Below are 25,463 nucleotides of genomic sequence, written 5' to 3'. Positions count from 1 at the left end.
ATCCTCACTCACCCTCACTCTCACTCACCCTCACTCTCACTCACCCTCAACCCCTCACTCACCCTCAACCCCTCACCCTAACTCACCCTCACCCTCACTCAACCTCAACACCTCACTCACCCTCACCCTCACTCACCCTCAAACCCTCACCCTCAACCCTCACTCACCCTCACCCTCACTCACCCTCAACACCTCACCCTCAACCTCAACCCCTCACCCTCACTCACCCACACCCACCCTCACCTACCCTCACTCACCCTCACTCTCACTCACCCTCAACCCCTCACCCTCACTCACCCTCACTCACCCTCAACCCCTCACCCTCACTCACCCTCACCCACACCCACCCTCACCCTCACTCACCCTCAACCCCTCACCCTCACACAGTGCAATAGGTCTCAGACCATTTCAGTTAGAGCTTTTAGAAATGTTTATGGCTTTTTTATTTGTAATTCTTTAGCATTGGCTACAGGAAACAAAAATGCTAAACATTTACAAAAAAAACCCATAAACAATTCTAAAAGCACTAACTCTAATGGTGCGAGACCTATTGCATTTCCAATGCTTGTTTTACATGTACACCGTAACATTAACAACACAATTACATCATATATTTGTTCCGCAAAAGCGACGCATTGCAGGAGTCACATCATTTTACCATCAAAAACAATTTCTCCGATTCTGTAAATGTAAATTTACCTACATGCGACCCTGGATTTAGGCGCCTACATACCTTTTCACCATTTACAGGTCGGAAACGACCGAAATCGGCCGTAACCGGTCGGTAAATGGCCTAAACGACCACCTACATCGGGCCCTAAGTGTGCATGCATTTGATTTCAAACAAAGTTTTAAAACCATTTATGTAAAACAATTATTCACCTACATTCATGTAAGGGCAGGTCTGCCTTTCACATGACATACGTGTGCATGCACAAATGTGCATGCACACCGGAATCAGTATTTTACCATGAAGTTTGATTTCATGCTAAAATACCGATTCGTTAAGTCATTTGAGACTCAGAAGACTCCCCCCTACATAGCAAATTTACAGAATCGGTAAAATTACCGATTCGGTATTTTACCGAACCAATAATTTTTCCGATTCTATAAATGAAGAATGCAAAATCGCCTTTGAAAGCAGAATGCAAACACTTAACGCAAAACATCATTTTAAATACACAGCTGACTTTCTTATTTACGCAAAAAAGCATACTACTCTTTAACTAAAATATATAAACGATAACTCACCTTTACAAATTCTTTTTGAAATTTAAAACAGTCTCAGAAACACACCAATTATTCTGTACCAGAATTAAAGGTATGCACTCCAGAGTCTGGAACCAACAAAGGCACCGAAACTCTGATATTCAACACACATATCTCTCATGTCAGCCAATAAAAACTCTTCCCTCACTTTTTTCAAATCAACACCCTTCCCCCCTCTGCCCTTTCTACCTCTTTTCCATAGCAACTACCGCCTGCCTGACCTATCATGGCCACAAGTTCACACAACAATGTTTCAAATGAACTCTGAACTCTCAGTACACCTGCTAATCCACTGCAATCTTTCATAACAACATTTTTAAATAACCATTCAAAATACATCTTTCAAAGAACACATCCATGCACCCTAACTTTCTGTTTTCAGCAATGAAAATACACCAATCACTGCTAATGAATCATTTGCACTTAAACTCCACAGTTTTTTACATTACAAACATCACTATTTCAACTGCCATTTCATTCCCACACTTCATCTGACTGCAGCAAAAACTCCTCTAGCCATGTTTTCAGTCTGGATTCTGGGACATAGCTACATCCACTGGGCTCACAGGTATGCTGATAACAGAAATTTACACAACCTCGATTTACAAAATGTGGAAATCAAATGGATTGGTCGAAGAGGATTGAAATGTCACCAATTGATACCATTGGTGAAAACCTTTTTACATTTGCCAACCCCTGACCTCATAATAGTGCACTGTGGAGGAAACGATTTGGGCACTTTGACTGGGGTAGGTCTGGAAATGCTTTTAAAGGACACCTTTGAGCAATTGATGACACTTTTTCCTCAAACTGCCTTGGTATATTCTAATATATGCCAAAGACAAAAATGGAGGTGGTCCAATCAATTTTGTCCACAAATTGAGAAATCGAGGAAGCATGTAAATAAGTCTGTTTCAGCTTACATGAGGCCATGGAATGGGCTGCATCTACAACAGTAACTTGCGTTACTACATGCAAGATATCTACAGAGGAGATGGCGTGCATTTCTCAGATGAGGGGAACAGAGTTTTCATACTAAATTTAAGAATGTGTATTGGTTCCTACTTATAACTTTCTAGAACATACACAGAACCCAAAAGCTCTTTTCAGAGCTACCTTAACTTAGTGTACTCTTTTAAAATTTAGAATGAACATTTTTTTTCACTTAATTTTACCTATATTCGCTTCCCGGTACCCTGCCCAATTCGCGTACCTGCAGCTAACCACACGAAAAAAAACTTTTTTTTTATCGACATATATGAGCCTCCTCAGCCACCCTCAGAAAACTTAGGGAAACAGCATACGTCTAAAGTACCCCAATCTACCCATTCTGAACATTATTTACCCTCCATCTTGTATCTCAATTCTACCGAAACACAAAATGGAGGACTCCCGTAACACTGCAAGTTCGCGTACCGGGAAACGCACTGACAAGCACTCGCTCAAAAAAGGTGGGAAAGTAATTTACAGAAAAACCACTGGAGACACTTTCACCAATTAAACAGTAGCTCATACTACATACCAATCCCTACCATTTTCACAAATTTAGTTGGAATACCATTTAGCCATTTAGCATGTAGAACTCTCTAAAATCCCTGAGGTAAATTACTTCACAAAACATATCGCAAGTGTTGGAAATGACAACCAATTAAAATATTACTTTCAATTTCTACTACTATATCATGACATTTGATTGGGTATGTACCTGAATATATATAAACAAAGAGAGAGAAACACAGCCATTTTGACTACTACTTCTTGAAGTGCAGAACAACAAAAAATCAACTGATAACTTCAAATTATATTTAAAAGGTAAGATATTATTTTTAAAACTGAGGGTGCGCCAAAATGCTGGACAATGGGCCCCCACAGTGTCTGTGAATGGTCTCCTTGCAATTGAGGGAGCGTCTCCTTCTCCCTCCCCTATACCTCCTGACACCATCCATGAGAGGCCCATGGAGGGGCCCCCGCCAATGGACCTTAATTGCAGGCGACACCTTTCTTTGTGATAGATCTCCAGGAAAACAAAAGGACACATCACCAGTGTGTGGCCCCATGCTGATGGGCTGAGGGCGAGGCCCTGACCGGCAGCCCACGCTGCCCATGCCTAGCGCCGGCCCTGAGTTAAGGATAGGGTTAGACTTCTCTAATATAATTCAGAATTGACTAAGAGTTTATTTGATAATTTTCTTCATATTTCTACTTCCAATTTGATACCATACACTGCCCAAAGAAAAAAAACACTGTTTAAATAACCAAACTGCCTGTCTGTACTGAAACCCAACAATACCCTTTCTGTACTGATATATTTTTTAAAAATTCATTTTTCAGAATTCAAAATGGAAGGACAAGAAAACAACTTGAAAACTGAAACAGAAAAAAAAATTGAGACAGAAGTTGACATGGATTTCTACGACGACACAATAAACAATGAACTTGTGCAATGTGTAGATGCAGTAGATTTTCTACTGAAAAATGAAGAAAAAAATGATCACGATTTTTTAGATTTTCTTTTAAATTTTGAAAAACAATCTGAAAAATAAATTTTAATTTCTTAATTCAAAAATTGTTTGACACATTATTTATTTTTATATATATATTGAAAACTAGTAGCAAATTGATTATAACGTGAAGTCAGACTTTAAATATACTGTGCAACTTTTTGGTGTTACATACTAACTTTGTACATAGTTACTTCCTTTCTCCCACTATATTATCTCCAATGTGTATTTAACATCTCTTTATCATCTCCTGCCTCCATGTTGTTTCGGCTTTCCAGACAGACTATGCTATGAATTCCATATACCACAATAACTTCTTTAACAACAAGCAACATATCTACAAAGGAGACGGCGTTTATTAAATTATAGACTCTACATTGATACCTACATGTAGCTACGTAAATAAAAATCAACAAAAAAAATCAACAAAACGAACAATCAATAAACATACAATAAGTTAAAAGTCAATCATTCTTGTTTCCTTATACTACGCTCCCCAGACCGCTTTCCAGTACGCGAACCGAGGGCACCCCACGAAAATTTATTTATTTATTTTTTTTTTTTTTGCCCCGCGGGGCACTTTAATAACCCCCTCATCAATCCTAGGGGGTCAGAAGGGGTCTACCTTGCCCCCTTTCCTTCATTTCCCCCTTTGTTTTGGCCTCCTCTTGTCTCTCGATCATACCGAGAGACAAGATGGCGGCCGCTACGGACTGTTTAGAATTTTGACAGACACCGGAGAGCCAATCAGCTTCGCTTCGCAAAGCTCCGTTACGCGAAAAGTACGCGATCTGGAGCGCTATCTAGGACGCTGTCACAGATATATCTGTTTTTTTAAACGTTAATTTCTCAAAATCCACTGGAGCACATATATTGAGACCCAGCAAAGGCACATCGGGCAAACAGTCCCTACAATTTTGCCAAGTTTCGTGTAAATCCATTCAGCCGTTCGAGCTAAAAGTGAGGCCAAAGGCCCTATATGGAAAAATGAATGGGAAAAACGCGTTTTGGGACCCCCCTTTTTTCTCGGCCCCCCCTTGACGAAACCCCCCCAAATTTTCAGGGACTGATCAGAAACAAAATGTGACATTTTCCTGAAAATTTCAGCCGATTCCGTCCACAAACGCCAAAGTTATTAGACATAGAATTTTCAAAAGTTCCATAGAGAAAAAATCCTAACTATATATACCTACTGGTGACCGCCAGTAGGTAATATATATATATATAATAAAATACTGTTCTGCAGCTCCACAAATTGTTTCCTAATCCCTAAACTGCTATGGACAGAAACCTGCACTCTACTGCAAAAGCAAATTTCTAAAGTGTTTACATGTTTGAACAAACACAGGAAGCCTACTCCCCTTGACATATGTGACTCATGCTCATGACATATGTGGGTCATAGGGGCATACTGGGTGATCCTTTTTCAACACATATACAATTTAATCAGAAAGTCAAAAGGACATTTGAAAGAGACGTCTCTAGATCCAACTGGTTTAGACAGAGATTAAAACCAAACCTAAGACAAGTGCTGAAATATAACTAAGACATTAAGATTAAAAAAGGCACACCTTTTATTACATGAATTGTACACAAGCTGCGCTACTTTCTGCTGAGTGTAACATTGTATGTTGTGCACAAACTATTTTACTGCCTGTGAATTTGGATTTATTTACTTGGTGCATAATTTGTTCAACCAAACACAATTAAGGACCTGGCCTAAAATCAGAACCACTACACGTGAACCTAATATCAATTGATAGCTTCCACAATTGTATGTGCTGCTAAAGTGGTGTAAATTCCAATGTCTGTTTAGATAGGTTCCTGGTTCTATATAAAAGTAATTAAAACATGTCCCCAAGGTGTGCAACCCCATGTGAAATGACCAAAGACATTTGTTAATAGTGCCAATGAATCCCAGATAGTGGCGAGAAAAAATGTGAGAAATGGAATGGAGTGCCTCACGGAAACAACACCATGGGAGTCTAACTGGTTGGTACTCACCAGTGGACTCAGGTTCTCATCATCAGCACATCCATCCCTTGAAAGAAAGTAAGAACAAACAATATGTAAGAGTGATAACAAAGTGCACGTGTGCGATAGTATCAATGGTAAGTATACTAGTTGCTTGTGCTAAAGTGATGCTGTGGACACAAAGACTGACCCAATAAAGAAGATCCTCTCGATTAGGGACTCCTTTATGTGTTAAAAACGAGCTACAACCAACACTAGCCAGTCACCTTTATTCTCTGCTGTGGGTTTGCTCACATTAAAAGGACACTCTGTTGCCTCCTTGTATCATAGAGGGCCAACATGTTTCATTGCCGGTAGATTTATAGTAAGCATGGGCGAATTTTGCGGATCTCGCGTTCGCGAATTTTGCGGATTTGCGGATTCGCAATCCGCAAAATCCGCGAATTCCCGCGAATTTGCGGATTTTTTTTTTTTGTGTGTTCGCCCGTGTTTCTGCCAGTTCGCGAGGGTTTTTACAATGTCGCAATTTGCGAACTTACCTGTCGGGTCGCAAGTTTTGCGAACTTGTTGTTTCTACGTGTCCAGCCTGTTTGGGACACTCTTCTTCATCACTGCCACTCTCTGTCACCACTGCCACTCTCTGACTACTCATGCCACCCTCTGGCCCACCCATGCCACCCTCTGTTTCATCATCACACCCTCTGGTTGTCCAGTGTACATTATTTTCGGCAAAGCAAAGCACACCTTCCCTGCCTCAAGTGACCTGAATTAATTTGGGGCTGATTAATGTGTCACAGAATATTTTTTTAGCTGGCACCTGCTTCCTTAGTGCGCCCTGATTAGTGATCTTTTGCACTTGCTAAGTGCTTTCATTGTTGCAAAATTAGTTACAACACCTGCCCTGCCCCAACTGACAATAATGAATTAGGGGCTGATTAATGGATTTTAACTTCCAGCCTGGCTCCTGCTTGTCTCCCTTAGCTGTAATTCAGGACCTTTGTGGCATATGTGTAACTATTCTGAGGTTCAGAGCAGGGTCACATAATAGTTTCAACTGGCAACTGAACTCTGGAGGGGCCCCTCAGGAAGCACTACAGGAAATGGCTACTAATGATGAGCCTGAACTTTTGAACCTGGTAAGTAGTTACTTTCAGTTTTGCTAAAATCGTATTTCTGCAATTTTGCACTTATTCGCGGGGCGCGAACTCACGCGAACTCACGCGAACAGTGCGAGCAAAATCCGCTGCTCGCGGATTTGCGGATTTTGCGGGAGATTCGCGAATCTCGCGGATTGCGAATTTCCCGAAAATCCGCAAAATCCGCAAGCGGAACGGATTTTCCGCCCACACCTAATTTATAGGCAATTTCTTCAGGGCGTGGGTCAGTCCCACCTCTATTGTTCCTTCACACTCGTGTATGAACCTGGGGAACAAATTTTAAAAAATTGCAGACAGAACAGTTAGAGTCACACACTGGCATCCCTCCTGTGGTACATGTTCAACCATGCTGCATAATATGGCCCTCTACCGGGGTGAATGTATGACATTGTTCCGCATTCTGTCCATCAATTGTTCTTTTTCTAATATGGCCCTCTACTCCACACAACGCAAGCAGCACTGTGCCTTGTCAATGCTACAGATGCCAGCATTGTGTAACACCTTCACAGCATGGCTACCTGCAATACTGCATTCTGATTATTACAGGAGTCAGCAGTTTGCACTCCCTCCAACAGAGTAAGCCTCTTCTAATAGTGTATAGTCAGTGAGACAGAAGCTGGCACTATTCTTTCTCCAGCAGCATAATCTGTCTTTAATAGTGCCTTGTGAGTGTTACCAGGGCCAGCAGTGTGCACTCCCTCCAAAAGATGAGCTCTGTCCATTAAGGTAGTGTCAATGCAACAGAAGAGAGAAGTGTGCGCTCTCTTCAGCAGTGTAAGCGCTTTCCAATAGTGCTTTCTGACTACTACAGATGCCAGCAGTGTGCACTCCCTCCAACTGTGTGAGCTCTCTCCAATAGTGCCTTGTGCAATGCTACGGACGCCAGCAGTGTGCATTCCCTCCACCAGTGTGACAATGCACTATTAGAAGGAGTGTGAGTTTCCTCTAAAAATGTATTGTCATTGTAACAGAAGCTAGCAGTGTGCACTCTTTACAGCAGTGTGAGTGCTCCTCAACAGTGACACATGCAGTGCTACAGGAGCCATCAGTGTGCACTCCCTCTAACAGTTTGTGGTGGTTCCTCTTCTAAGGCAGAGGATCGTCACTGCACTGCTTTCAGCAGAGGAAATAAAGGAAAAATAAAATGGAAATAACTTGTTGTTGTTATCATTATATTTGTTCCTGCTGCGGTGGCTTTGATGGGCGGAGCTGCTCGGCTCTCAGAACAGGAGGAGGAGTAGTGGCCGGCCAAACATTCAGGTGCACTTTGCATGTTCTCCACCAAGGCTGCATTACAGTCTGGGTTCAGAAAATGCCCAGGCTCCCATTCCATGGCTGAGCACTGAACCACGGTGGTCAGACCAGCCAGAAACCGCGAATCCAGCACACTCTGCACTTGCCGTGCCCGGCCCATGCCCTTGTGGACAAAGACCATGAGGACATCCCCCTGCCGACTGTGACCCAGAATCCAGCACCCAAGGACTATCCTGGCCGCTCCTGACGACGCCGACAGCCTCACAAAAAGGGACCCCTCCAACCGCGACCAGCAGAGGGTAAGATTTTTCCGATACCAAAAGACACCCCAGCACCCAGCGCCCCACGGCCCCCTGTGCGCAAATCCTAGGTGTCTACCTATCCTACAACTTCCCAACTTACCTTTCGAAGTGGGGGTCGCACCTGAAGAATCTCCGTCCCCGAGCTAGCAGCCTTTGTTCATCTTGCAGCTTTCCCATTGAAATACATTGGGCGCCACAAAGTCCCAAAAGCACTCTGCAGCCAGCCGCCTGAGATCCACTGGAAGTGCAGCATCTGTCCTATTCTACTTCCCCACTTCCCCAGTGTAAGTAACCAGGAGCTCAGCTCCCACAGCCGCGTGGTCTGCCTACTAGCATCCACCAACCAAAGGCCCCCTATGCTCCTTTGGCTAACATTGGGCCTACTCACGCTGCACCCGGCTGCCCCTGTGCTTCTGAGGGTGTAAAAACTGTACCTACCTGACCCTGGGAGACCCCTAAGTCTTACCCCCAGAACCTTAACTCTGCCAGTCGAGTACTCACCCAAAGACCGATAACTTGATTTTCTCCGTAGGGTAACATTGGCTGGGTTTCACTTGGAAATTCTTCTAAGTGTCGAGTTTTGAAACTTTGAATTATTCCTTAAAAATCAACCCATCATCAAAAACGAAATGACTTACCTGTTACCAGGAGGGATCCCAGTGCTGGATCTTTGTGCCTAGCACTGACCTTCAAAAGTAACTACAACTGTGATTTTCCGATAACCTGATTTCCTCCCATAGGATAACATTGCTTGGTTTCAAGCAAAATTTATTTCAAGTGTCGATTTTCAAAACATACAAATATTCCTTAAAAATCGACTGTGCAACAAAAACGATTTCTTTCAACTGTTTACAAGAAATGCACAAGGGCTGAAACTAGGATCCTGCCCTGAGTAAGAAAAACATTTGTAAAGTGATTTTATTTCCTTTACTTAAAACTTCCTATTTAGCTCAATGTTATAATTGTGTTTAACTTGTGTTGCATATTGCAACAACTGTATCTATTGCATTCTAAAGTCTATTGCTTTTTGAAAGTATTCAATTGTAACATCTCATTCTTAGTAAGTATTTATATACCTACTTGTGGTTCTAAAATAAAACAACAATATATTTTACATACAAAACAATTGGCCTAGAGTTCAGTTCTTGAGTGTGTGAGACCATTTGCTGATTGAGTGTGTAAAACAAATCCTTTACACTGACCTCTGATACTGCCTTATTGCTCGACCAAGCTACCACTTTAGAGAGTAAGATTATATCTAACTTTAGCCTCTGCCAAACCTCTGGGACTGTGGACTCTGTGCACACTGTACCTTACTTTGGTGCAGTACATACAGAGCCACTCTCTTACATTGGTGGATCAGCAGTGGGATACAAACTTGCCTTTGTTGGACTACTTGGTTACCATCTGATCACACAACAGAACTCTTAAATTGCCTTTAGAATTCTGATTTTCCTAAATAGTTTTTTCCAAAATACTAAAAGTCTTGTGAGAGCCTTGCTTACGTCCCCTTAGATTTTTTTGAGAAATACATGTCACTATAGTTAAGGGTAGAGGGTTAGAACTGTCTAGTTAGAATGTCTCAAAAGACCCCAGCTATTAGTGAAGATAATAACATGCGGGACCTGGTTGAGGAGCTCGACCTCGCACCTTACTTACACTTGTATTTCAAGGAATAGAGGTCCTTATGCAAACTTAAAAATATGACAATGGGCCTGCATCCAAACCAGACAAGGACTCCAGGAGCTCCTGGCTGAGTATGCTCAGGGCCACCCCTCTGAACATGGTGATGACCAGTCAGAGGAAGAAAGAGAAGAGGATGTGGGGGATAATGGCCACCCACCCATCTCTAGGGAAGAGAGGGCCCCCATACGCTTGACTCCAAGAATCAATCTCTGGAGACCTAGAGACCAAACGGGAAGACCAGGTCGCAGAGAAAACATTGGGGAACTCCCCAGTGAAGAGGACAACTTTTTAGCAAAGCTGGCCAAGAGATTAGAACTAGAGTCCAGACTCCTGTCTCTAGAGAAAGAAAGGAAAGAGATGGGTTTAGCACCCATCAATGGTGGCAGCAATACTAATAATAAGGATAACGAGCAGTCTTATGATCCTAAAATCCCCAAAGGGATTCTTCCTAAATTTGAGGAAGGTGATGACATTACCAAATGGTTCACAGCCTTTGAGAGGGCTTGTGACATAAGAAAATTGAAGGAACCTCTCTGGGGGGCACTCCTGTGGGAACTGTTCACTGATAACTGCAGAGACAGGATTCTGAGGCACTCTCGGCCAGATGTAGGGTCCTATGACCTCATGAAGAAGATTCTGATTGGATGGTTGGTTAAGTGGACACAATGTGCTTGAGTTTTCTGGACTTTACAATTTGTTTATAAAGGAACACATATTAAGTAATTGCACAAATGAAAAGTTGCATCAGCATTTGGTGGACCTAGGTATAATTTATCCCCAAGAATTGGGAAAGAAGGCAGACCATTGGGTCAGGACTAGGGTGACAAGGACAGTCACTGGGCGTGACCAGAAGGTGGTGGTTACAAAACGTCCCCATCGGAAAAGTGGTGAGAATCCCCAAGATAAAAAAGTCTGAGTCTTCTAAAGGGCGCCAAAAACCTGTACAGGGAGTGGGTCCCAAACTACTCCCTATGTGCTTCAGCCCTATAGGGGGAAGACCTTTGATCCTTTAAAGACCTGGTGTAATAAACTGTAAGAAGTTGGGACACTTAACTGTAGATAAATCTTGCCCCACAACAAAGCCCCTAAGTCGCCCAGTACAGCTGCACCTGGGGTAGCAAGTCTACAGATGGGATCAACAGTGTGCCCAGAGCAAACCAGGATGCACACTGGAACAGTTCTAGTTTCAGAAGGGGAATTTGAGTTTGCCACTGTACCTGTGTGGCCACCCAACTTAAAGAAGTATTTGCAAAACTCCTGGGTTAATGGAATAGGATAGAAGCTCTGAGGGATACAGGTGCCAGTGTCACTATGGTGAGAGACACACTGGTTTCCCCTGAGCAATACTTGATTGGGAAAATTTACCAAGTCACCAATGCTGACAGTGTTACCACTAATCATCCAATGGCTATGGTGACACTAGACTGGGGGGGTTACTGGCCTGAAACAGGTAGGGGTCTATCAAAAGTTACCAGCTGCATGTCTGCTTGGAAATGACCTGGAAACCTCAACCTCGGCTGAGGTTGAATTGAAAACTCATGCAGCCATGCTGGGTATCCCTGAATTGCTGTGTGTGCAAGCAAGAGCACAGAGCAAGAGGAAGGGTGAAAAGGTAGGATTTAACCTGAAAGTATGGCCCAACCAACCAAGAGAAAAGGTAAGAAGACTGGGGAACCAGCTTCTGTACAGCAAACCACTCAGGACCCCTCTCCTTAGGGAGAGGACTTGGAAACCCCAGAGGGAACTGAACCTATGGAGCTTGAACATTACCAGGTTGAACTCTTGGGCCTAGGGGGACCCACTAGGGAAGAGCTGTGCCAGGGTCAGCAACACTGTCCCACTCTTGAAAGCCTGAGGCAGCAAGCTGTTTCAGAAGCACAGGGAGATGTCATGGGTACTCATAGAGCTTATTGGGAAGAGGGATTACTGTATGCTGAGGCAAGAAACCCCACTCCTGGAGCCACCAGGAATGTGGTAGTACCAAAGAAGTACAGGGAGTTCCTCCTAACTTTAGCTCATGGCATCCCCCTAGATCGACATCTGGGGCAAACCAAAACTTGGGAAACGCTAGTTGGTCACTTTTACTGGCCCCAGATGCACCAAAAGGTGAAGGAGTTTGTTAGCTCCTGTGTTACCTGTCAGGCCAGTGGCAAGACAGGTGGCCACCCAAAGGTCCCCCTGATACCACTGTATGTGGTGGGGGTTCCCTTTGAAAGGGTAGGTGTGGACATTGTGGGTCCACTTGAACCTCCCACAGCCTCAGGGAACAAGTTAATTCTAGTAGTAGTGGATCATGCTACTAGGTACCCTGAAGCAATTCCACTTAGGACTACTAAAGCTCCTGCAGTAGCCAAGGCCCTCCAGGGTTTCATCACCAGGGTAGGGTTTCCTAAGGAGGTGGTTTCAGACAGAGGTTCCAACTTCATGTCTGCTTACCTGAAACACATGTGGAAGGAGTGTGGAGTGCAGTACATGTTTACTACCCCATACCATCCACAAACCAATGGCCTTGTTGAGAGGTTCAACAAGACATTGAAAGGCATGCTCATGGGACTCCCTGAAAAACTCAAGAGGAGATAGGATGTCCTCTTGCCATGCCTGCCTTTTGCTTACAGGAAAGTGCCACAGAAGGGAGTAGGGTTTTCCCCCCCTTGAACTTCTGTTTGGTCATCCTGTGAGGGGACCACTCTGTCTTGTGAAAGAGGGTTGTGAGAGGCCTCTCCAAGAACCCAAACAAGACATTGTGGACTATGTGCTTGGCCTAAGGTCCAGAATGGCTGAGTACATGGAAAAGGCATCCAAGAATCTTGAGGCCAGCCAGGAGCTTCGGGAGTACTGGTATAACAAAAAAGCTGCACTGGTTGAATTTCAACCTGGGCAACAGGTATGGGTTTTAGATCCAATGGCCCCAATGGCACTTCAAGATAGATGGAGTGGCCCTTAACCTATCCTAGAGAAGAAGAGTGAGGTCACTTACTTAGTTGACCTGGGCACATGCAAGACACCCAAAACGGTTATCCATGTGAACAGCCTTAAGCTATACAATGACAGGGCTGACATCACCATGTTGATGGTGACTGATGAGGAATATGAAGCAGAGTGAACCTCTCCCTGATCTCCTCTTCTAAAGCCCAAAAGATGGGTCAGTGGATGGTGTTGTCTTTTCAGACACCCTCTCCGCCCAACAGCAGACTGACTGCAAGCAAGTCTTGCAACAGTATGCTAGTCTCCTTTTCCGGATTGGTGTCAGTACAACGCGTTGTGTTACAACGCATTCCGTTACAACGCAGATTTTACAACGCGGGATCCATTACAACGGATGTCATTACAATGCATGGCATTACATCGCAGATGCTATTACAACGCATGGCATTACATCGTAAGTATAGGTAAGTATACCTTTTTTAAAAAATGTTAATAAATTAATTTAATTAATTTAATTTAATTAATTTAATTAAAATACATTTTAAAATAGCCATTAAATAAATGTAATAAAATAATATCTATTAAATAAATGTAATTTTAATTAAAAAGGAAATAATTTATTTTAATTTAAATAAAGAAATTAATTTAATTAACATATTTAAATAATTGAAATTAAATTAAATTAATTGAAATAATTTAATTAATATAATCAATTTAATTTAAAAATGTAATTAATGAAATAAAATTAATTTAATTTATTAAATATATTTTAATTAATTTAAAAATGCTAAATATTATTTAATTATCCCAAAACACAAACCTACCCCTGAACCCTACAATACCCCTGTACCCCAAAACCCAAACCCTGCCCTGAAACCTAAAAACACCCCTGTACCCCAAAACCCAAACCCTGCCCTAAAACCTAAAAACACCCCTGTACCCCAAAACCCAAACCCTGCCCTGAAACCTAAAAACACCCCTGTACCCCAAAACCCAAACCCTGCCCTAAAACCTAAAAACACCCCTGTACCCCAAAACCCAAACCCTGCCCTGAAACCTAAAAACACCCCTGTACCCCAAAACCCAAACCCTGCCCTGAAACCTAAAAACACCCCTGTACCCCAAAACCCAAACCCTGCCCTAAAACCTAAAAACACCCCTGTACCCCAAAACCCAAACCCTGCCCTAAAACCTAAAAACACCCCTGTACCCCAAAACCCAAACCCTGCCCTAAAACCTAAAAACACCCCTGTACCCCAAAACCCAAACCCTGCCCTAAAACCTAAAAACACCCCTGTACCCCAAAACCCAAACCCTGCCCTAAAACCTAAAAACACCCCTGTACCCCAAAACCCAAACCCTACCCTAAAACCTAAAAACACCCCTGTACCCCAAAACCCAAACCCTGCCCTAAAACCTAAAAACACCCCTGTACCCCAAAACCCAAACCCTGCCCTAAAACCTAAAAACACCCCTGTACCCCAAAACCCAAACCCTGCCCTAAAACCTAAAAACACCCCTGTACCCCAAAACCCAAACCCTGCCCTAAAACCTAAAAACACCCCTGTACCCCAAAACCCAAACCCTGCCCTAAAAACACCCCTGTACCCCTAAACCCAAACCCTGCCCTAAAACCTAAAAACACCCCTGTACCCCAAAACACAAACCCTGCCCTAAAACCTAAAAATACCCAAACACCCCAAAACATATACATCAGTACCCCAAAACATATACTCCTATACTCATACTTATTTTAAAAATTACTTAAATTAATATATTTAATTTATAATATTTAAAAACGAAATAAATATTTTTGTTATAATAAATAATAATTAAATCAATTATAAAATATTAAATTAAAAAAAAATTAAATACTTACCAATACTTACGATGTAATGGTATGCGTTGTAATAGCATCTGCTATGTAATGCCATGCGTTGTAATGGCATGCATTGTAATGGTATTTGCAATGTAATAGCTGCGTTGTAACAGCATTACGTTGTAATAGTTGCGTTGTAAGAGTAACACACCCCTTTTTCCTAACCCCTGATCTGACAAACTGGTGTACCAATGAAGTGGACACTGGTGACAGTTCTCCTGTCAAAATCAAGATCTGTAGACAGTCAGACCAAGTCAAGGAAAGCATCAAAGCTGAAGTCAGCAAGATGCTGGAGTTAGGGGTTATTGAACCCTCTGAGAGCCCCTGAGCCAGCCCAGTGGTTCTGATCCCCAAGCCTCATCCACAGAGTGGGAAGAGAGAAATTAGGTTTTGTGTGGACTATAGAGGGTTCAACTCTGACACCAAGACAGATGCTCACCCTATCCCAAGAGCAGATGAATTGATATACAAATTGGGGGCAGCCACATTTCTCAGTACCTTTGACTTACCTGAAGGGTACTGGCAGATTGGCATGGCCCAGGAGCAAAAGAGAAAACAGCATTCCCCACACCTTATGGGCATTATCAGTTCACTGTGATGCCTTTTGGGTTAAAGAATGCCCCTGCCACCTTCCAGAGGTTAGTGAATCAAGTCCTGGCTGGGTTGGAATCCTTTAGTGCAGCTTATCTTGATAATATTGCTGTCTTTAGCTCCACCTGGCAGGATCACCTGAACGACCTTGGGAAGGTTTTAAAACTATAAAGGCATCCAAATGAAATGAAATGAAAATGAATGAAATGAAAATGGCACTTATAAAGCGCATGGCTACCCTAATGCCTCCCAGCACTAAGAACCAAGCCTGCAGGTGGACAGATAGGGTAGGGCACTGTGGTGTACTTGGGTCACCTTGTTGGTGGAGGCCAGGTACAACCCTTACAGCCCAAGATCCAGGCCATCCTGGACTGGGCAGCTCCAACAACCCAGACCCAAGTCAGGGCATTCCTTGGCTTGACTGGGTACTACAGGAGGTTTGTGAAGGGATATGGGTCCACTGTGACTCCCCTCACAGAACTCACTTCCAAGAAGATGCCCAAGAAAATCAACTGGACAGTTAGTTGCCAAAAGGCTTTTGACACCCTGAAAGAAGCAATGTGCTCAGCACCAATTCTAAAAGCCACAGATTATGCCAAGCAGTTCATTGTGCAGACTGATGCCTCTGAGCTACGGATAGGCGGGGTCCTATCCCAGACCAATGATGAAGGCCAAGACCAACCTGTTGCTTTTATAAGCGGAATGCTTCCCCCCAGAAAGCAGCGTTGGAGTGCCATTTAGAGCGAGGCCTTTGCTGTGGTTAGATCCCTGAGAAGTTGAGGCCCTACTTGTTTGGTACTCACTTCCTGGTTCAAACTGCCCACAGACCTCTCAGATGGCTAATGCAAATGAAAGGGGAAAATCCAAAACTATTGAGGTGGTCCATCTCCCTACAGGGAATGGACTTTGAAGTGGAACACAGACCTGGGACTGCCCATGCCAATGCAGATGAACTTTCCAGGTTCTTCCACATAGACAATGAAGACTCCATAGGGCACGCTTAGTCTCATCACCTTTCATTTGGGGGGGGGAGGTGTTGTGTGAGAAAGTGCCATCTTTCTTGCATGGTATGCTCCCACTTTTTGCTGAATTGCTAATGTTCTTTGACTGAGTGTGCCCTGGACGCCTGAAAATCAGGTGCCCAGGGCCTGTGTTCCTTCCCTAAAACTATATTGAAACCTAAACCCATTTGGCATCTCTGGCCACGTGTCAGCCCTTGGTAAATGGTACCCTAGGTACCCAGGGCACTGTGACCAGAGAAGGCCCCTAAGGGCTGCCGCACTTATTGTGCCATCCTCAGAGGCCCTGTACCCTGACACCCACACACTGCTTTTGCAGGCTGTGTGTCTTGGTGCAGAACAAACCACAGAGTCGACATGGCACACATCCCTGTGTGCCAATGCCACAACACACTGACCGTGTCTGAACTGGGATGGCTTGGTGAGCAAAATAACGATGGATTAAACCCAGATCTGTGACTGGGGGTGAATGTTTTGCCATTGTGCAACATTCCGTCCATCATCTTGTGTGTTTTGCACAACAAACTGCCCTGGCATACCTCAGTTACCCCTCTAGCTGGGTGCCCTATGCCAGTGATGTGGGTACAAGGGCATGAGCCCTGTACCCCTACAGTACCCAGGTCCATTCCTGGGCACTGTAAGTGCAGGGCTGACATTAAGAGTATATGGTGCTGGGAGGTTGTCATCATGAACTCCACAGTACCATGATGGCTACAATGAAGACTGAGGAGTTTGGTATCAAACTTCTCAGCACATTAAACCTGCACTGATGCCAGTGTGGAATTTAATGTAAAATGCACGACAGAGGGCAACTTAGAGTTGCCCCATGAAACTAACCTAAGACCCGTGTCCGGACTGAGAGGTTGCCTAGGCTGCCACCCAGCAGACATGTTGCTGGACCCCTGGGTAGAGTACCCTCCACTCTCTTGTGCCAGCAACAATGTACATCCTGAGATGAGGTGCTAGGTCTCCCCCCCTCCAGGATGGGCAGGGGAGGCTTCAAAGGCATTCCGCCTTTGTGAGCCTCTCCAGACCACTTGCTGTACTCAGCAACTGGCCTCCACCGGTTCTGACCCCCACTCTGGCGGGAAGACAGGCGGGTTAAACAAAGTGTGGAAAGGAGGTGTGCCAGCCTCTGCCAACCCCACCCCTCAGGTGGGGAAGGTGAGGTAAAGCACAATTCTGGGCTCTTGCCATTTTGAGAATAGGGAGCCCTACCCATTCAGAGCTAGGCTCCTGCCCCCTTCCCACTGGAGAGTGGCAGGATAGGGGGTGTACTCACCCCAGGACAGTGACCCATTGGTCCCTGCCCTTGCCCTACCTGTAACTCCCCTAAAATGTAATATTTAGGGGCACCCTGAACCTTCCTTGCTCAGATCCCGATTCTGAAACAAGAAGAAGAACAAGAAGATAGAAGACCTGCCGTACAGCTGCTAACAAGAGGACAACACCAACTAACTTGGCCCCAGCCCTACAGGCCTGTTGACCCTCGAACTGGCTCATGCTAAATCCCAGCGTCTCCTGTGGTCAGCAACCTCAAAAACCCTGGAGGACCTGACGGTCTTGCTTATCTAAAGACTGGCACTCCCATGAGCAGTGGTTCTGCTCAAACAGCAACAACCCCTGGTGCCAGCCAGGAAGTGCGAATCCAGCACACTCTGCCCCCGCCGAGCCTGGCCTGTGCCCGAGTGGACAAAGACCACGAGGACGTCCACACGGTGACTGTGACCCAGAATCCAGTACCCAAAGACCCTCCTCGACGCTACTGACGCTTGCAGCCTCACAAAAAGGGACCCCTCCAACCAAGACCAGCTGAGGGTAAGTTGTTCGACACCAAAAGACACCCCTGCACCCGGCGCCACATGGCCCCATGTGTCCAACTCCTGGGTGTCTACCTATCCTACAACTTCCCAATTTACCTCTCGAAGTAGGAGTCGCACCTGAAGAATCTCCGTCCCCGAGCTTGCAGCCTTTGTTCATCTTGCAGCTTTCCCATTGAAATACATAGGGGGCCCGAAGGCCCAAAAGCACCCTGCACCCAGCCGCCCGAGTGCCACTGGAAGTACAGCATCTGTCCCATTCTACTTCCCCACTTGCCCATGTAAGTGACCAAGAGCTAGCAGCCACCAACCAAAGGCCCCCTAACCTTCTTTGGCTAACATTGGGCCTACTCACTCTGCACCCGGCTGCCCCAGTGCCGCTGAGGGTGTAACAACTGTACCTACCTGACCCTGGGAGACCCCTGAGTCTTACCCCAGAACCTTAACTCTGCCAGTCGAGTACTTACCCAAATACCGATAACTTGATTTCCTCCATAGGGTAACATTGGCTGGGTTTCACTTGGAAATTCTTCTAAGTGTCGAGTTTTGAAACTTTGAAATATTCCTTAAAAATCAACCGATCGATCATCAAAAACGAAATTACTAACCTGTTACAGGAGGGATCCCAGTGCTGGATCTTTGTGCCCAGCACTGACCTTCAAAAGTAATTACAACTTCAAAAGTAATTACAACTGTGATTTTCCGATAACCTGATAGGATAACATTGCTTGGTTTTGAGCAAAATTTCTTGTGTCGATTTACGAAACATACAAATATTCCTTAAAAATCGCTTGTGTAACAAAAACGACTTCTTTTAACTGTTTACAAGAAATGCACGAGGGCTGAATCTAGGATCCCGCCCTGAGTAAGAAAAACATTTGTAAAGTGATTTTATTACCTTTACTTAAAACTTCCCATTGAGCTCAATGTTATAATTGTGTTTAACTTGTGTTGCATATTGTAACAACTGTATCTATTTCTTTCTAAAGTCTATTGCTATTTGAAAGTATTCAATTGCAACATCTCATTCTGAGAAAGTAATTTTATACCTACTTGTGATTCTAAAATAAAACAACAATATATTTTTATATACAAAACAATTGGCCTAGAGTTCAGTTCTTGAGTTTGTGAGACCATTTGGTGACTAGGTGTGTACAACAAATGCATTACACTGTCCTCTGATACTGTCTTACTGCTTGACCAAGCTACCACTTTAGAGAGTAAGGTTATATCTGCATGTAGTCTCTGCCAAACCTCTGTGGACTGTGGACTCTGAGCACACTGTACCTTACTTTGGTGCAGTATATACAGAGCCACTTTCTTACAGCTTCCTCCAACAGTGTGAGCTCCCTCCAACAGTGTGAGTTCCCTTTAATAGCGAGATTGATTGCACGTGAGAGGAGGAGGAGCTGAGAGTCGCGTTCTGCAGTCCGACGAAGCAGATGGGAGAGCCGAGGAGCGCGGAGTGAGCCTGCGGCGGCACCCGGCTAAAGAAGCACACGAGCTGCGACCTGGTGCCAGAGCCGAGAAACACACAGGGGCGTAGGAGCGGTGAGCAGTGTCCGGTGCCGGCGCCGGTGCCAGGGCCGGGCTAATCGAGAGAGGTGAGCGAAGGCAGCGAGCGGAGCTGGTAGCGGCTCGCATTTTCTACCTACCTTTGCTCACACCCCAGCTCCCTCCCAAAACAAGGGGGATTTTGTGCATTAGTGCACTCCGCGCCTGAAAAGTGACCTGACAGTGCCCTCAGAGACAACTGTTTCGGTACCCGAGAGCGGGATTCCTGTGCTGCGACTGGGAGCCGATCTCTGTAATCGCCCCTGTGTACATCATTGTTTCCAGACACCGAGCCCACATCTCGCGGCCCTCGTGTGTTGACTCATTGGACTGAGGGAAGTGAACTGAAACTCTCTCTGGACCCCGCGGGACTGCGAGGACCAGAGGGCAGTGCGGTTTCAAACTTGCCTTAGCTGGTCCTCTTCCCGCCCCCACCTCCCGATCTGTTTAAAGGAGCGAGCAGTTTTTAACACCGTTGGATTCCTGTGCTGCGAGTGGGAGCTGATCTCTGTAATCGCCCCTGTGTACATCATTGTTTCCAGGACACCGAGCCCACATCTCGCGGCCCCCGCTCCGCGGGCGCCGCTCGTGCGCTGACTCACTGGACTGAGGGAAGTGAACTGAAACTCTCTCTGGACCCCGCCGGACTGCGAGGACCAGCGGGCAGTGCGGATTCAAACTTGCCTCAGCTGGTCCTCTTCCCGCCCCTACCTCCTCTCACTAGCTAGGGTAACTGGGACCCGCGCTCGCGGAACGCGCGCGGGTCGCAGCCCGGGCAAAGGGCGGGCCCTCTGAGGCCCTCAGAGGCTGAAGTAGGCTGGGATGGGCCCTCTCCCTTGGAAAATCTCATGAAATAGGTCTTTCATCTAATGAAGTTACTGTTTCAATTATATTTTCTGCACTATTGCAACTATAGAAGGCTTCGAAATTGGATTTGTCTATATACATCTTATGGTCCCATTGCTTTATCATAGTCTCCGTTTGGAGTATAATACTTTTGGTGGTGTTTGTTTGGGTTTTGAAATGACGGCAAAAAAATTAAGGTCAGGGCGTGTACTAGTGGGTAGGTCATGTTCTAAGACAAAATCAAATCCCCTGCGTAATAAAGATACCTCTACACTACAGTTAAAGGGTAAATGTCAATTGTATAGTTTATGTGAAAGGGGAAAGGATAAAGCTTTGTCTGAGGGGTTAAAGCCTGAAGAAATTAAGGGTAAAAACGAAGAGGAAGATATATTCTCAACAAAAGATAATAGTAATCAGGTGGATGATTCGGCATCGTCACTATCTGAAAAAACATCCTCTGATACTGCGGTGGGAGGTCTTCCCGATTCCCATGATCCACAGAGGCAAGTAGAGATTGCTTCGGGGGAGTCCAGATTAAATAATATCATACCCTCCTACGGCATCTTTACGAAACTAACTGAGGTGTTAGTGCATAACCCCCCACTACCCCCTAAGGAGGATCCAAAAGTTCCTGATATAGATATAGTGACTCAGAAGAGGCAGTCTGATATTGTACACAACATAATCTTGAATGATACCAATACCCAAGACGTATTAGCAACGCCAGGGCTTCAACTTTATAGTAGTACTCCCGCTAATAAATCAGAGTTTTCTATATCTCAGGTAAATTTTTAATCTAGCCCCGTTCTTGACATGAATAATATTCTCCCTAGTTCTCCTACTGGAAATGACAATATAATATCCAAATCTTTACTCTCCCTAGAACACCTACTATCTTCCATCTTACTATTATTGGAAAAATTTGTAGGCGGCTCTGATTGTATAGTAGATACAGTAACCAAAATACTTAGGGTATTACTAAATAGTAAATATGGGACTGAATCTGATTCGCATCATGAGTCTGCTAACTTAGACGTGAAAGTGAGTAAAGATAAGAAGTCCATAAATGAGTCCGAAGGTGTTCCTTTAACCTTAGACTTAGACTTAGTTCAAGTTGATCAAAATAAGAACTCTCAAGATTTCAATGGAAAAAAAAGGGGTTACCGCGGGGAGTAGTCCGGCTGGCAAATTAAAATCAGCCAGAGGTAATTGTGTTGCCGAACTTGATCAAGAAATAGAAACTCTGACCGTCCCTGACAAAATGTTAAATAAAGATCTATTTCCAATTTTTACTCCTCAAATAAATAAAGAAAAAGAGGTTATCGTACATTCTGCAAATAAGGAGAAAAGAGCAGTAATAGCCAAGCAAAAAAAGCGAAGAGGAAACCAACCCGTAGATTCTTTAAAAAAAGACAGAGGAAAATTAATTTTGAAGACAACATAGAGAGTTTGCCTGAAAAAATTTCTCCCCAAGACTCTGTGTTCAATTTATCGCAAGAATGAATTTGTCAAACTAACTCCGACAAAGTAATCTTGACTACTGATTCTTTAGGGCCTTCTAGTTACCCTTGGAATGGTGAACAGATTATTACTACAAACGGTTCAATACTAGTTCTTAATCCTTCAGCTATACCTTTCCCGGATATGATTGCAATTGAACATGCTCCTAAACTACTCATTCCTGAAAAGGAAACTGTAGATACTGTTTTCTTAGATTTTATTCCTCTTTTTGATTTTGATCTTATTTTAAATAGATCTATACTCCTTAACTGCTTTCGCGAGATTGAAAGTTTGAAATTAATTCAGTCAAATGATATAGACGTTGTATCGCTTTTAAACCCCGATGTTGGGAAGATAGCAAGGGTTAAATTTTACTCAAAACTAGTATTAAATCATATTCTACAATGGTCAGAAGAATTACAAATAAGGGGGATTGATGTCACCCCTTTTTTCTTTATGGAAACATGTAATAAAAGATCTACAAACTTGTCGATAGTCCATGGAGCAACTCCAGGCATTTCAGATTGGTCCTCAAAAAAAACTGAGGAATTAAAAATCTGTACATCGAAAAATGAACGACAAGTGATCTATACAAATCCTTCACCCTCCCAACCAACTTTGGTAGAAGATGTTTCTAAATGGAGCTGGTTGCCAGGTGTTCTGTCAAGTAAATCCACCTCTGCTCCTGAACCGTATTCCAATTTTTAACATAGATTTAAAAATAATCTCGTGGAATATGGCTGGATTAAAGAATAGTCCCGAAAATTTGTTATATTTGTATACCTTAGAAGCTGACGTAATTTGTCTACAGGAGACTTGAGTGGATGGGAAATTCCTAGTGGAAAGGGATTATTATGTGTTGGACGTTAATGCAGTTCCCTCGAGGAGAGGTCAAGCGAAGGGAGGGTTGGCTTTCCTACTCTCCAACAAGATCAAATGGCATTACACTTATTACTTAGACCCTAATAATTTGTTCCAGGCAATAACATTGTTAAACTTAGTTAAGGATGACCCACGGAAATCACTCGTATTAATAAATGTCTATATTCCCCCGGATGCATGTTTTAATGTAGGTTTAAAAACAATTTTTTTCTTTTATACAGAATCTTCTTGATTCCGAGTCCCCTCCTCACATTTTGTTATTAGGGGACTTAAATTGTAAAATCTCAAACTGTAGCCTCGATTTGTTCAGGAATAAACTCAAGGAGGAATCACTTCAGATACTGCGAGCCCTATTCCCTGGGAATATCAAGACCAATAAGAGAGGGAAATTATTTTTGAGGGAATATTAGAGGTAGATAGTAGAATAATAAATGGAAGGCTCCCCTCGGACATTCCGGCTAATTTCACACATAAATCTAAGAACAGTGAATCTATACTCGATTATGTGGTAGCAGGCAATACCCTCTTCTATCTCCTGAAAGATCTGTCAGTATGTAACACAGAACTTAGGGACCACAAGGTATTGGTTCTTAGTGTAAACTTTAATCCCCCTCCTATGGATACATGGCACTTAAATAGTGATCAGGTAAATTTTGGAGTCAATTCTGGGAGATGTTACTGGAATTTTTGGGGCTATTAAGAGTTTGGCGAATATTTTGGAGTCCACTGTGGAGAATTTGTTTCAATGGCATGGAAATGAACTACTATGCTTCTGCAATTTTTTGAAAGTAGTAATATCTATAGCAAAAAAATCTTATCCTGCAAAAAAAACCAAAGTAATCCCATACTGTCATCGGTATTTAAATATTGAAATAAATAAACTGGTTAGGGATCAATATCTTTTTTAAACCTTGAAAGATATCATAAAATAGTTCTTTTAAGAAGAAGGAAAACGAGTGTGAAGGCCAGATTGAAGAGAGAGAATGAAGACTCCTTGTGGATTAAACTTCGGGAAGCTTCCTATAGGGGTCAAGCTAGGTTATTTTGGTCGTTAATTGGTGAGGTTTGCGGTCTAAGATCTAGACCTTCACCAATCTCTGTAGATGAGCAGATTTGGGTCGAATACATCGAGCAATTATACAGTAGTAATGGTTTGCCCCGTGAAAACGATACACTATACGAGGTTAATCATCTTTATGGCCCACCATCCAAGAAGGACATTGAACTAGCCATTAAGGGCTTGCGTTCTTCGGGCGCGATGGGTCCGGATGAGCTCCCCATCTCGGTGATAAAACAACAGAGTGAGCATTGGAGTAAAATCCTTTTTCCAGTTTTTAAATTCTGTTTTGCTAGTGGAACTGTTCTCCCCTCCTGGAAAGGGAGCATATTAGCCCCCCTCTTCAAGAAAAGAGCTAGAGACTTGCCACAAAACTACCGTCAAATCGCTCTTTTAGACGCTATAGGCAAGGTTTTTGCAAAATGTCATCTTAACTCGATTAATGATTGGGTGCTTAAGGCTGAAATTTTACCCCACAAACAGACCGGGTTTAGGCAAAGGCACGGTACTTTAGATAATCTGACTGCATTGCAGGTCATAACTGAGAAATATGTCAAGGTTCGTGGAGGGGGAGTTTATGGAGCCTTTATCGACTTCTCCACAGCCTTTGATAAAGTGGAAAGATCTTTGCTATGGAGAAAGTTATTTGCTCTAGGGATGCCACCTATTCCTATTAATTTAGTTCGAGCCTTGCACTCAGACACCTAGTGCAGAGTGTTGATGGGAGGGGAAAGAGGGTTATCTAGAGTAATTACCACAGCAAATGGCTTAAAACAGGGTTGCCTATTGGCCCCTCTGTTATTTTCCTTGTACATAGCTGATCTCCCCCAGGTTTTATCTGCAAGTAAAGGTATTGTTCCGATCTTGGGGGGTGCCCCAATTGCATGTCTAATGTATGCAGATGACATAGTGATTCTGGACCTTACACCAAAAGGTTTGAACAGTCGCCTGCATGCCTTATATGAATATGCGGAGGCGCATCATCTAAAGATAAATATTGCAAAAAGTAAAGTAATGTGCCTGTCGGGTAGAAAAAAGTCAAAATATGCGAACTTTCACTGGTCTCTGGGGGGACAAAGACTGGAAGTAGTACAATCCTATACTTTCCTTGGAAAAATAGTTACTAGTAATTTAAGTGAAAAAGCACATATAGCTAATAACACACGGAAAGCTATTGTCCAAGGGAAGAGTTTGATTTCACTTTATAAGGCTACTGGTCGAAGGCATTTTGCGACATTGCTGGAGGT

This window comes from Lissotriton vulgaris, chromosome 7 (assembly GCF_964263255.1).
Source record: "Lissotriton vulgaris chromosome 7, aLisVul1.2, whole genome shotgun sequence".
Classification (NCBI taxonomy): domain Eukaryota; kingdom Metazoa; phylum Chordata; class Amphibia; order Caudata; family Salamandridae; genus Lissotriton; species Lissotriton vulgaris.
Note: the sequence above shows the minus strand (reverse complement) of the source record.